Source organism: Arachis hypogaea, chromosome 7 (assembly GCF_003086295.3).
Source record: "Arachis hypogaea cultivar Tifrunner chromosome 7, arahy.Tifrunner.gnm2.J5K5, whole genome shotgun sequence".
NCBI classification, from domain to species: Eukaryota; Viridiplantae; Streptophyta; class Magnoliopsida; order Fabales; family Fabaceae; genus Arachis; species Arachis hypogaea.
The window spans coordinates 4,952,927-4,964,826 of NC_092042.1; positions in this window are offsets into that span (position 1 = coordinate 4,952,927).

The window sequence follows — 11,900 nt, forward strand, 5'->3', positions numbered from 1 at the left end:
TGGAAAGCTGCCGACATGCCGGGCATAAGTCCCGAACTAACGAGCCACAAGCTGGCAGTCTACCCAGGATCCCGTCCGGTACAACAAAGACGAAGAAAACTCAGGCCAGACCGGTCTCAAGCTGTAGAAGAATAAGTACAGGCACTACTAGAGGCAGGGTTCATAAGAGAAGTTAAATACGCACTATGGCTAGCAAACGTCGTCTTGGTGGAAAAGTCAAATGGGAAGTGGCGAATGTGCACCGACTATACCGACCTCAACAAAGCCTGCCCAAAAGACCCTTATCCACTCCCAAGCATCGATGCTCTAGTCGATGCCTCATCAGGATATAAGTATCTCTCATTCATGGACGCATACTCAGGCTACAACCAGATTCCAATGTATCCATCGGATCAAGAAAAGACCTCATTTCTTACACCAAAAGCAAATTATTGCTATATCGTAATACCTTTCGGCCTTAAGAATGCAGGAGCCACTTATCAAAGGCTAATGAATAAAGTCTTTTCAGACCACATCGGAAAAATCATGGAGGTCTATGTGGACGACATGTTGATAAAGACACAAAGTGAAGAAACATTGCTAACCGACTTGGTTCAAGTGTTCAACACCATACGGAAGCACGACATGCGACTCAACCCGGCTAAATGCACCTTCGCAATAGAGGCAGGAAAATTCCTGGGCTTCATGCTCACACAAAGAGGAATCGAGGCAAATCCAGATAAACGCCAGGCCATACTCAACATGAAAAGCCCGACCTGCGTCAAAGAAGTCCAACAACTCAATGGGAGACTGGCGGCCTTGTCCAAATTCCTAGCAGGGTCAGCAATAACATCCCTCCCCTTCTACGCTACCTTAAGGAAGGAAAAAAACTTCGAGTGGACAACGGAATGTGAACAAGCCTTCCGAGACTTTAAAGAATTCCTGGGACAGCCCCCCATCCTATCTCGACCACAAAAGGGGGAACCACTCATACTATATCTCGCTGTAGAAAGTCGGGCAATAGCCTCAGCACTAATTAGAGAAGATGAAGGGGGACAACAACCCGTCTACTTCATTAGTAAAGCACTACAGGGGTCAGAGCTGAACTACCAGAAAATAGAGAAGTATGCCTACGCTTTGATACTCACATCCCGATGACTTCGCCCATACTTCCAAGCGCACACCATCAAAGTTCGGACCAACCAGCCCATAAAAGGGATACTGCAGAAAACAGATCTAGCAGGAAGAATCCTACAGTGGGCAATCAAGTTGTCCGAGTTCAACCTCCAATACGAGGCACGGACAGCCATCAAATCACAATACCTAGCCGACTTCATTGCAGAATTCACAAACACCACAGAAATCCCCATAGAGTGGAACATATACGTGGACGGCTCCTCAAATAAAGCCGGAAGCGGTGCAGGTGTGATAATCGAAAGCAACCAAGGAACCCAACTTGAGCTTTTCCTGAAATTCGGATTCCCGGCCTCAAACAACCAGGCAGAATACGAAGCGTTATTAGCTGGTTTGAAGCTGGCTAGGGAAGTTGGAGCTCAGAAACTCAATATCTACAGTGATTCACAAGTTGTTACCTCACAAATAACGGGAAGCTACCAAGCCAAAGATCCTACCATGAAAAAATATTTGGATAAAACCAAAGAACAGCTCGGACAACTTGGAGAATATAGGATCTGCCACATACCCCGCGAGCAAAATGCCCGAGCTGACGCGCTCTCAAAACTAGCCAGCACCAAACCAGGGGGCAACAATAGAAGCCTCATCCAGGAAATACTACAGAACCCATCAATATCAGAAGAAGAAAAAATCCTAGCCATACAGGTCGGGATCAAGGATGGATGACCCCCATAATTAACTACCTCAAAACAGAAGCGCTTCCCACAAATGAAAAGGAGGCAAAGAGGTTAAAAAGGGAGGCACAGTACTACACTATCATAAACAACACCCTATGCAAAAGAGGGATCTCAACACCATTGTTAAAATGCGTACCGACCTCCAATACAAAGGAAGTCTTGGAAGAGGTACACAATGGCATTTGTGGTAATCATCTCGGAGCACGAGCTCTCACTAAAAAAGTACTACGGGCGGGATTCTATTGGCCAACTCTACAAAAGGAAGCTACAGAATTTGTAAAGACATGTCCACCATGTCAGAAGCATGCCAACTTTCACATCGCCCCGCCGGAAAAGCTCATCAGCGTGACCTCACCCTGGCCATTTACAAAGTGGGGACTCGATCTTCTCGGACCCTTTCCCTAGGGATCGGGACAAGTCAAGTTCCTCATAGTAGGGGTAGACTACTTCACAAAATGGATCGAGGCAGAACCCCTAGCTAACGCCACCGCTCAAAGAAGTCGGAAATTCCTATATAGGAACATTATTACAAGGTTTAGGGGTTCCATACTCCATCACCACGGATAATGGCACCCAATTCACAGATGCAGGCTTCAGAAAACTAGTAGCTGACTTGAACATAAAACATCAGTTCACCTCCGTCGAACATCCCCAAGCCAATGGACAAGCCGAAGCAGCCAACAAAGTCATATTGGCCGGGTTGAAACGGAGACTACAAGAAGCAAAGGGAGCTTGGGCCGCGGAACTCCCACAAGTCCTATGGGCGTATCGGACGACCCTCATTCTACCACGAACGAATCACCATTCCGACTAGCATACGGAGTGGAGGCAATGATTCCAATAGAGGGCAAAGAAGGATCTCCTCGAGTAGTCCACTACAATGAGCAAACAAATTCTCAACTCCAAAGAGAAGAGCTCGACCTACTTCCAGAAATCCAAGAAAGAGCTCGGATCAGATAAGAGGCATTAAAGCGACGAATGGCTTCCAGGTATAATCAAAGGGTAGTGCCAAGAGATTTCGCAGAGAACGATCTCATCTTAATCCGAAATGATATTGGAACAACTCGACCCGGAGAAGGAAAGCTGGCTGCTAATTGGAAAGGACCCTACCGAGTCACAGAAGTGCTTGGGAAGGGCTAATACAGACTGTCCAAACTCGAGGGACGAGAACTTCCCAGATCATGGCACGCCTGTAACCTGAGAAGGTACTATAGTTAGATAAATGACTCATCACAAGACGCACTCTTTTTCCTGAAAAGGTTTTTTAATGAGGCGTCAAGATTGATATTCAATTCGACTTAAGGGTATAAAAAAAACTCCCACCTGTATATATTTGCATTTTCTTTAAATAAAATACATTTCAGATATTCTACAAGTTCTCAAGACACATGAATCTGAAGCATTCATTGTCCGATTATAAAGCAACGGATCGAACAGAAAAGTGAAGAGCAAATTCACTATACGATCTCGATAGGAATGATCGACCGACAAAGGTGAAAACGCGATTCACCTAAAGGTCGATTAAACCAGGACAGAAACTACCATCTACAAATCGGCAAAGATGAACACAGAATAATGCAAGAAGTTATCGAAAGTGATCCCAAAAAAGAACCTGACGAGGTCTTAGGGATTGCTATATAATAACTTAAAAAGACTGGCCGACACTAAAAAGTTGGACCAAGTCAACCCAAGTTATCAGCAAATCCCTGGAAAGAGGTCTGGCCAACCCTATTAAAGAGGAATTGCTATAACTTAGAAGAGATCGACCTAACGAAGTCGGTTTCCTACAAAACAAGTTGTAAAAGTAATCCCTAAAAGAGACCTACCAAAGGTCCAAGAAAGAGGATTACAAAAACAACTTAGAAGAGATCGACCTAACGAAGTCGGTTTCCTACAAAACAAGTTGTAAAAGTAAATCATGAAAGAGACCTACCAAAGGTCCAAGAAAGAGGATTACAAAAACAACTTAGAATAGATCGACCTAACGAAGTCGATTTCCTACAAAACAAGTTGTAAAAGTAATCCCTGAAAGAGACCTGCCAAAGGTCCAAGAAAGAAGATTACAAAAACAACTTAGAAGAGATCGACCTAACGAAGTTGGTTTCCTACAAAACAAGTTGTAAAAGAAATCCCTGAAAGAGACCTGCCAAAGGTCCAAGAAAGAGGATTACAAAAATAACTTAGAAGAGATCGACCTAACAAAGTCGGTCTCCTACAAAGATAAGTTATAAAAGTAATCCCTTAAAGAGACCTGGTAAAGGCCCAGAAAAGGGGATCACAAAAATAACTTAGAAGGGGACCAACATAAAGAAATCGATCATAAGGCACTAAAAACACAAAACAAAAGCGAGGAAACCGAAAAACAAGTTGGACCCCCCACAAGTCACGACCTCAAAAGGATCCAAGCTACAAACAAAAACACGAAAGCAATCTAAAGAGGCCAAGCAGCAAGATTCCGACAGACACCCTGCTAGAGCACAACGAAAGCATAGTATGATAAAGCTTCAAAGAGGCCACCGAAATCAGCCTCAGAAAAACCATTTTGTTTTCAAAATAAGCTGCTAAAAACTGCAACTAGAGTACCAACAGTCAACAAACCATCATTTATAAAAACAAGTTCAAAAGCCCACAAATCGGGCTATTTACACAAATATCTAGAAAAAAGATCGGCTAAGATCAGGAGCCTTCCCGGCAGCATCAGTACGGGGAGATGGAGGACGAGTTTGAAGGGGCACAGCATCCACGGTTCCATCATCCCGGTTTAGAATCTGGCAATCCGGATCAGATGTAACGGGAGGAACAGAGGAGGTCGACACCTTAAGAGAAGGCACTGGGGGAGGATCAGTCTCATCATCATCCTGGTCATCAGGGACAATCTTACCATCCCTCACGACATTGTCCAGGCTGATGAGAGTCAAGTCGGCATCAGGAGCAACAACCCGGAACTGCTCCATCAGGTTCTCGGAGGCGGCAGTTACGCTACCCACAAGGTGACCCTGAAGCTCACCATAATTAACCCGAGCAGTTTCCAAATCCTCCCGAAGATGCATCAATTTCCTATAAGCCGAGACATAGCTATCCTTATGTTTCAATGCCATGTCCTTGGCCAGCTTCAAAGAAGCAGCCAAGGCAATAGAACTGGCCTTCTCACCCTCCAGCTCCTTCTCCACCTTCGCCAACTTCACCTCCAACTCCTCCTTTAGACCCTTGATTCGATCAAATTCTGACTTGGCCTCTTCCATGAAGGATTTTGTGGCATGAATCGGAATCCCCTGAACTGTTCGAAATATAGCCGCACCCATATAAGCCATCTTCACACTACTTTTGGTGATAAAATCCAGATGCTGAAGAAGAGAAACGCCGTCCATAGAAAGCCCACCATAGGGGGCAATTTGCTAGTCAACAAACTCAATAGCATCAAAATCCGGGCATCCAGGTTGAAGGGCTCGGATGTTTTTTGCTTCTTACTAGGAAGGGCACCAGAAGCTGCAGCAGAAGATTGTGGAGGATCGACCAGACGAACCCGAGGAATAGGAATTGCTTTCCTCGGCCCGAGAGAACTAGGTATAGGAGGTTTAACTGGAACCTGAGAAGATCCCTCTCCGGCCGCCTTGGCCGAAATGTTTAAAGCAGCAGTTGCCTTCTTCGCCTTCTTGTAGGCCTTCATAGAATCATTATTCTTCGACATCTCTAAAAAACACAAAATCAACCACAAAAGACAAGTTACAACATAGGAGAAGAAAAGCTTGGAAGCAAGTATAAAATAAATCAGACAGTACCCAAAGCAGCTCGAACCAAAGATGGATCACTCAAAAATCTCTTCGTATCCAGATGGGGAGGCTTCCCCTACAAATCTTCAAGAACAACTACAAAGGCCCGCTCAATCTCACTAAGCATTTCCCATGTGTAACGTGGCACTCTTACATTCTTTTGCCACTCTAGAGGAAAAGCAGGCTCATCACTTTCATTAAGAAAAAAGGGCGGGCCCCCTCAACGGCTCGAACTTTAAAGAAGTAGTTCTTGAAGTCCTTAAAGGACTCATCATACATCGCAAACACTTTATGGCCCTGGGCGGACCAGAAAGAAACCCAAGAAGCTTTCTTTTTTGAAGAACCGTCAGGCTTGGCGGAAACAAACAAGTAAAGAAAAAGAGTCTGGGAAGGTGTTACATCTAGTTCACGACAGAGAAGTTGGAAAATTTTAATAAAACCCCAGGAATTCGGGTGAAGCTGGGATGGAGCAATGTTACACGACCACAACAGGTCGGTTTCAAAAGCAATAAAAGGAAAAGAAACGTTCAACTGACTAAAAAAGTATTCGTAAGCATAAAAGAAGGGACGCTCTCCCTCAATAGAAGTCGGAAAGCAAACTCTCTTGTCAGAATCAGGGGCAACATGCTCGTAATCCTCCTCACGGGCATTGTTACCACAAATCCTATGGCGCTTCCTTAGTTCTGTGCAAAACTCAGCATCCACAACAGAAACACACAACAAAACAACGGAGTCCAGCCAATCGGACATCCCCTCGGGAACTCTGGACGACATCTCTACAATATTATTGCGAGAAGACATGAGGCCAACTAATCCTACAAGTAAGAAAAGAAAATGAGGTTACTACAAACATCTCGGACAAAGGAGAAAACAACTCGGTCAATACTTCTCAGGCAATGAAAAGTAGGAAAAGGAAAACCCCAAGACTCAAACCAAAGTCCTGGGGCATCCTTTGGAGGTAGTAGCAAGGCAAGGTTTCCAGAAAAATAGTGTGAAGTTTACATCCCAGCATTTCTCAAAAAGAATCCAAAACAGCAAACACTTTTCAGCAAAAACACAAGAAAATCATTACAGCAAAAAGCACGCCAAGCAGAGGCCATTAAAAGATGCAACTTTTTTAAAGAGCAGACAAAAGCAACCTTCAAATAAATGAGGAACAGACACGGACAAGCAGTACCAAGAACATAAACAACAAAAACATGCAAAGCCCTAGAGGCACCTAACAAAAGCGAAAAGGATCATGCAGAAGATAGAGAAACTCTCAGAAAGCACATTTCAAAAAATCTAGGGCTCAAGGAAAACAGAAAGATCCAAACTTTTTCAAAAAGAGAGGATCAAAACCGAAACCTCATCACAAAACCACAATCAAAGAGAAAGCATGAAAAGGGACTAACCTGGAGACGGAAGAAACTTCGAAAAAGGGGCAGAAACGAAAGTTGCCTAGGAAACCGTCGAGCGACGCCACTAACGCCAGGAAGCAGAAACGCAAGCGAAAGACAGAGAGCGAAGAGAGAAGCGGAAAAAGTTACGAAGAGGTTACAAGGAAAATAAAAGGAGAGAAACCGTTTTCTGGGTTTTTCAAAATCAAAGTAAAGAGCCCAGGGGAAACGGGGCAATTAATGCTCAAAATTAAAGAAAGCATTAAACCCTCGCACGTTCCCGAAAAAATGCCGATATAAAAGTGCGCGTCTTTTAGAGGAAACGTTCTACATTCAAAAGCAGCTACAAAGGAATCGACAAAATGCTTGAGTTTGGTTTCACCAAAGAAGGACCGAAGTCAAAAGAGCCGACCTCAAAAAAGAAGACCGAGCTCAAGCAGGGGCACTGTTCATACCCTGGGTCGAGATGACCGACCCGGGATGTTTGACAGACAAAGCGACCGACCTCTTCAGGTTAGGACAACCCGACCTCTTCCCAAAGATCTCGGTCAAGTCCCCACGAAAGCCCAAGGAAGGGCCCAAATAGAGGAACACATCGCAAATCCTAAGGCGGCCCAAAGCCTACAGAGAGAAGGGCGGTTCCCTTAAAGATAAGATGACCTCACTTAAAGATAAGATAAGATAACTAACTTATCTTATCCACAGAAGGCCACATCTCACCATTATAAATACACTGGAGCACCCAGGTATAACTCATACTCTGATTCTACTCAATACCTGCTTAATACCCTTGCTAACTTAAGTATCGGAGTCCCTTGCAGGTACCCCCACCCTCCGGGGACGAAGGATCAGCAGCGCTTTCAGTCTTACAAGTCGGACACACCAGCTCCGCCTGCTACACACCTGTCGGACACGTCGGCTCCGATCAACACAGAAGGTCTCGACCGAGATCGACCTACAGTTTTAGGTAACCCTCGGAACATTATCCATTTGCATTACAGCAGATTCTTTTTTTATAATAAAATAAGCCGCCAAATACTTTGTTTTACATAAACCTCCTTATTCCTGCTTTTTCAGGGCAAACAAAGACCCATTCAAATTGCCTAAAGTTCACACCATTTTATGAGTCCTATCAGAATACTTGCAACATAACCCGTCAATCACTAGCCAAATGGTATTGCTAAAAAAGACTAGCAATGTCATTTAGCTTAACTACATTGATAGGAGGAGGGCACCAAAAATCAATCAAAGAAGTATGATTAGTCACTTGGTCAGTATACTTAACAATACCATATTTAGCCGCATAATATATAATAAATATGAGAACCTTATCCTTGTTCCAACTGACATTTTGATTAAAAATATCATTGTTTCTATCTCTTTAAATCTACTAAAGTCTGGCAATAAAGATCACTTTTCTGATCTGAAGATTAACACGGAGACAACTCCAAAAATTCAAAGATACATCTCCACTTTTTATTTCCACCTTCAAGCTGTTCCAAATATACTTAACTTTATAATAAGATTTGAGACAATGTTCTATGGTTTCATACGTTTTGTTGCACTTAGGGATAAAGATCTGTAATTATCAAATATCTGCGAAAATAATAACTAGCAGTAGAAATAATACCATAAAAACAGAGTCAAATTAGTCCCTTGACCTTCTCAAGAATACTCGTATGCTAGAGTCACAACCAATTTTTATTGGAATCCTATGCAAAAATCTCTTAAAGTATTAAATGTCTAGAAACAAAGTATCAAATAAATTTTGGAGTAAAACCAAAAGTAATTTTTTAAATTGGCTGTGCTCTAAAAAGATTTTCAAAATCTCCATTATACTAATTTAATTCTTGATATTAGAAAAATACATTATATTAGTCTCACATTCGTTTTCTGTAAAGTTAGTAACATGTACAAAGTTAACTTAAGGGCAATTTTTCAAATCCCAGAAATTAAATTAATATAATTAAAATCTTAAAATTTTTTTAGTGTAAATCCCACATGCCAGTGTGCCACTTTTAAATTTAACTTATTGGTTATTACTAAAAACAAGGCTGCTACACATCCATATAACCATTTAACCAAGTTAGTCCAAGCCCAACTAGAATCAGGCGCATTAAATGGCGAGTGAAAACACGCGCCAGAGACAAACGAAACCCCTCCTTTTTCATTCGCACTTCATTGTAAAAAAATGTTACATCTTTTTCAACTCGAAACCAATACACGAAACGACTCATTCTCTTCGAATCTCTCTCAACATCACTCAAACTTCAATCACGTTCTCTGCGAAAACCACTATTAGAAAGGAATCATGAGAAGATTCCGCAAGCAAAAACCAGAAACAAATGAAAAGTGCAACAAAGACTACCAAAGGTATGAGAAAACTACTGTTCATTTGAAATCTTGCAATGTCGCGCTTCTCCTACTTGCATTTTAGGTTTACTAGATTGATTTGCTTCGTTTAGTAGATGGAACTATTGTGAATGCATTTTTACAGTATAACTAGGCCTTGGAATGAAATTTATTGTTATTTTCATTCAATTCATTGGATAGTTTAACTAGGGCATTGAGATTTGTTCGGTTCGGTGACTTTTGTAATTTTGGTTCACCAAGTGAATGATATTTGGTTTGGTGGGTTCCTTTTGTGATAGCATGCAGCAAATCATTTTGTAGCTGTTTCATTATTTATAATGTTTGATTCTATGCATGAATGAGTTTCGTTAAGGTTGTCCTATATAATACTAGTAAGAATCTTCAGTTTGGATCTCTTTGAGAAGTAAATAGTATATTGTCCAAATGTAAATTTTGTTTAGGACAATTGACATTAGAGACAACTCTTTCACTTTGATAAGTCATACTACTGTAAAATTGTCTCATTATATTGGATAGATTTTAGTAAGAGTTTTTAAATAAGCCAATTTGCAAATGTCATTTTGAAAGAACACCTAATTCATAAAATTTGAAAAACTTTTTTTTAGAAGATGTTGATTTGATTAAGATATACGTGCTTATTCTTATTGGTGTGGATAGTTTAACTAGAGCTTTGAAATTGGTTGTTACTATCTTCAGTACTTCTTTTGCATGGAGGAATACTATTCTTGTTGATTGAAAGTTGATCACCATTTATTAACCACATGAATGTTATTCAGTTCGGTGGCCTTTGTGATTTTGATTCAGCACATGAACGTTGTCCGGTTCGGTGGCCTTTGTGATTTTAGCTCACCAAGTGAATGTTGCTTAGTTTGGTGGCTTGTGGCATTTTAATTGACTTGATTAAGATATACATGCTTGTGCTTGTTGATGTATTGAGTGAAGTATTGGCCAAAATTTTTCATTACAGCAAAACAGAACAAGACAATGGCAACAATGAAGGAGAAGCCGCACTATAACGTAAGCATATTAAATATATTTATCCGCTTTCATTTGAATAATATCTATTTTGTATTATAAATATATCCTAACTTTCTGTTTCAAAATTTGCAGAAAATTCATTATTGCAGATGTCAAACGAAGTCAATAGCAACAGTGTACATGGATATGAGTCAAGAAAAGAAAGACATAGTGGAAGAAATAGGATTTGGTGCCCTGGCAAATGTCCCAGAAATGAATGTCTCTAATACCTTGTTGAAAGAATTGCTTGATCGCTTTGATGAAGAGAAAGGATGCTTGAAAACTCTCTAGGGAAAAATATATATAACTCCTCAGAAAGTAGCAGCTGCCCTGGGCATAACCAACGGAGGTAATACACTTCCTACTTATTGCTTATTTTCGATTCATTAGTGTCCAGAAAATTAAACTGAGTGTTTTTAACTGATTTTTGCTATTAAAATATTGTAGGAAATCATTTTTCTGATAAGGTTGATTACAACAACCTTAATCCAGCAAACAAGAAATGTGCTAGATATGAGCGTAGAAGGGGAGGAAAAGCGAAAAAAATTCAAGAGGACTTTGTTGTCTTCATACAAAAGTGTTTCTTGCTCCCCACAACAGTAAGTGTGGCCTCCCCAATCCATAAGCCACCGATCTTTCATGTGGACAACATTGGGGAATGGGATTGGACAAAGCATGTGCTCAACTTCTTGATGAAAGGAGTTGAAAACAAGATAAAGGAAAGAAAACAGTCTGTTGATGGCTGTGTTGATGTTGATATACTTCCACGAAACCAAGTTCTCCCGCCTATTCACATCTGATGCTCCCCCAGCACCGTGGGTGGCCCATTGAACAAAGCAAATGATGCTTGAACGGATTTCTAGCGAAGCAACATAATCATTGGTAAATACTCTACTAACATTTCCCCTAAAATTTAGTTTCAAATGCTTTTAAAATACTCTACTAACTAAATAAATTTCTGTTTTAGGTTATAATTAATTTATTTGTCCTACTTGCAATTGTTAGTTTGTTCATTTGAATGTTTCTGCATTAAGAAACATTTTTCTTGATGATTAAATAGTTGTCATGTACTATTCACCATATGAATATTTTTTGGTTCGGTGGGATTGCTTCATTTGGTTCACCGGATTGTTAATGTGTTTTCTTGATGATTAAATAATGAGTAAAAGACATATCGGTCCCTGACCTTTTTAAATTTGGACATTTTCGTCCCTTAAAATTTGAAAATACTTTTAACCCCCTCACCTTGTAAAATCTGGGACAATTGAACCCCTCCGTTGATTTAGGTTGGAAAATGGCACCGGAGAAGGCTGATGTGGCTGGGGGAGTGTGAGTTGTCCGTTTAGGTTGTTGAGCTGGATGGAAAACTAAAATTTGAAGGACAGATCGATCCCTCACACTCCAAACGACGTCGTCCCCTTCCCTGAGCCCATTTCACATAATGTTATTCCCATAACACCCAAAAGCCACACCTGTAATTACTGAAAACCCTACCAGAAAACAAACAGTTT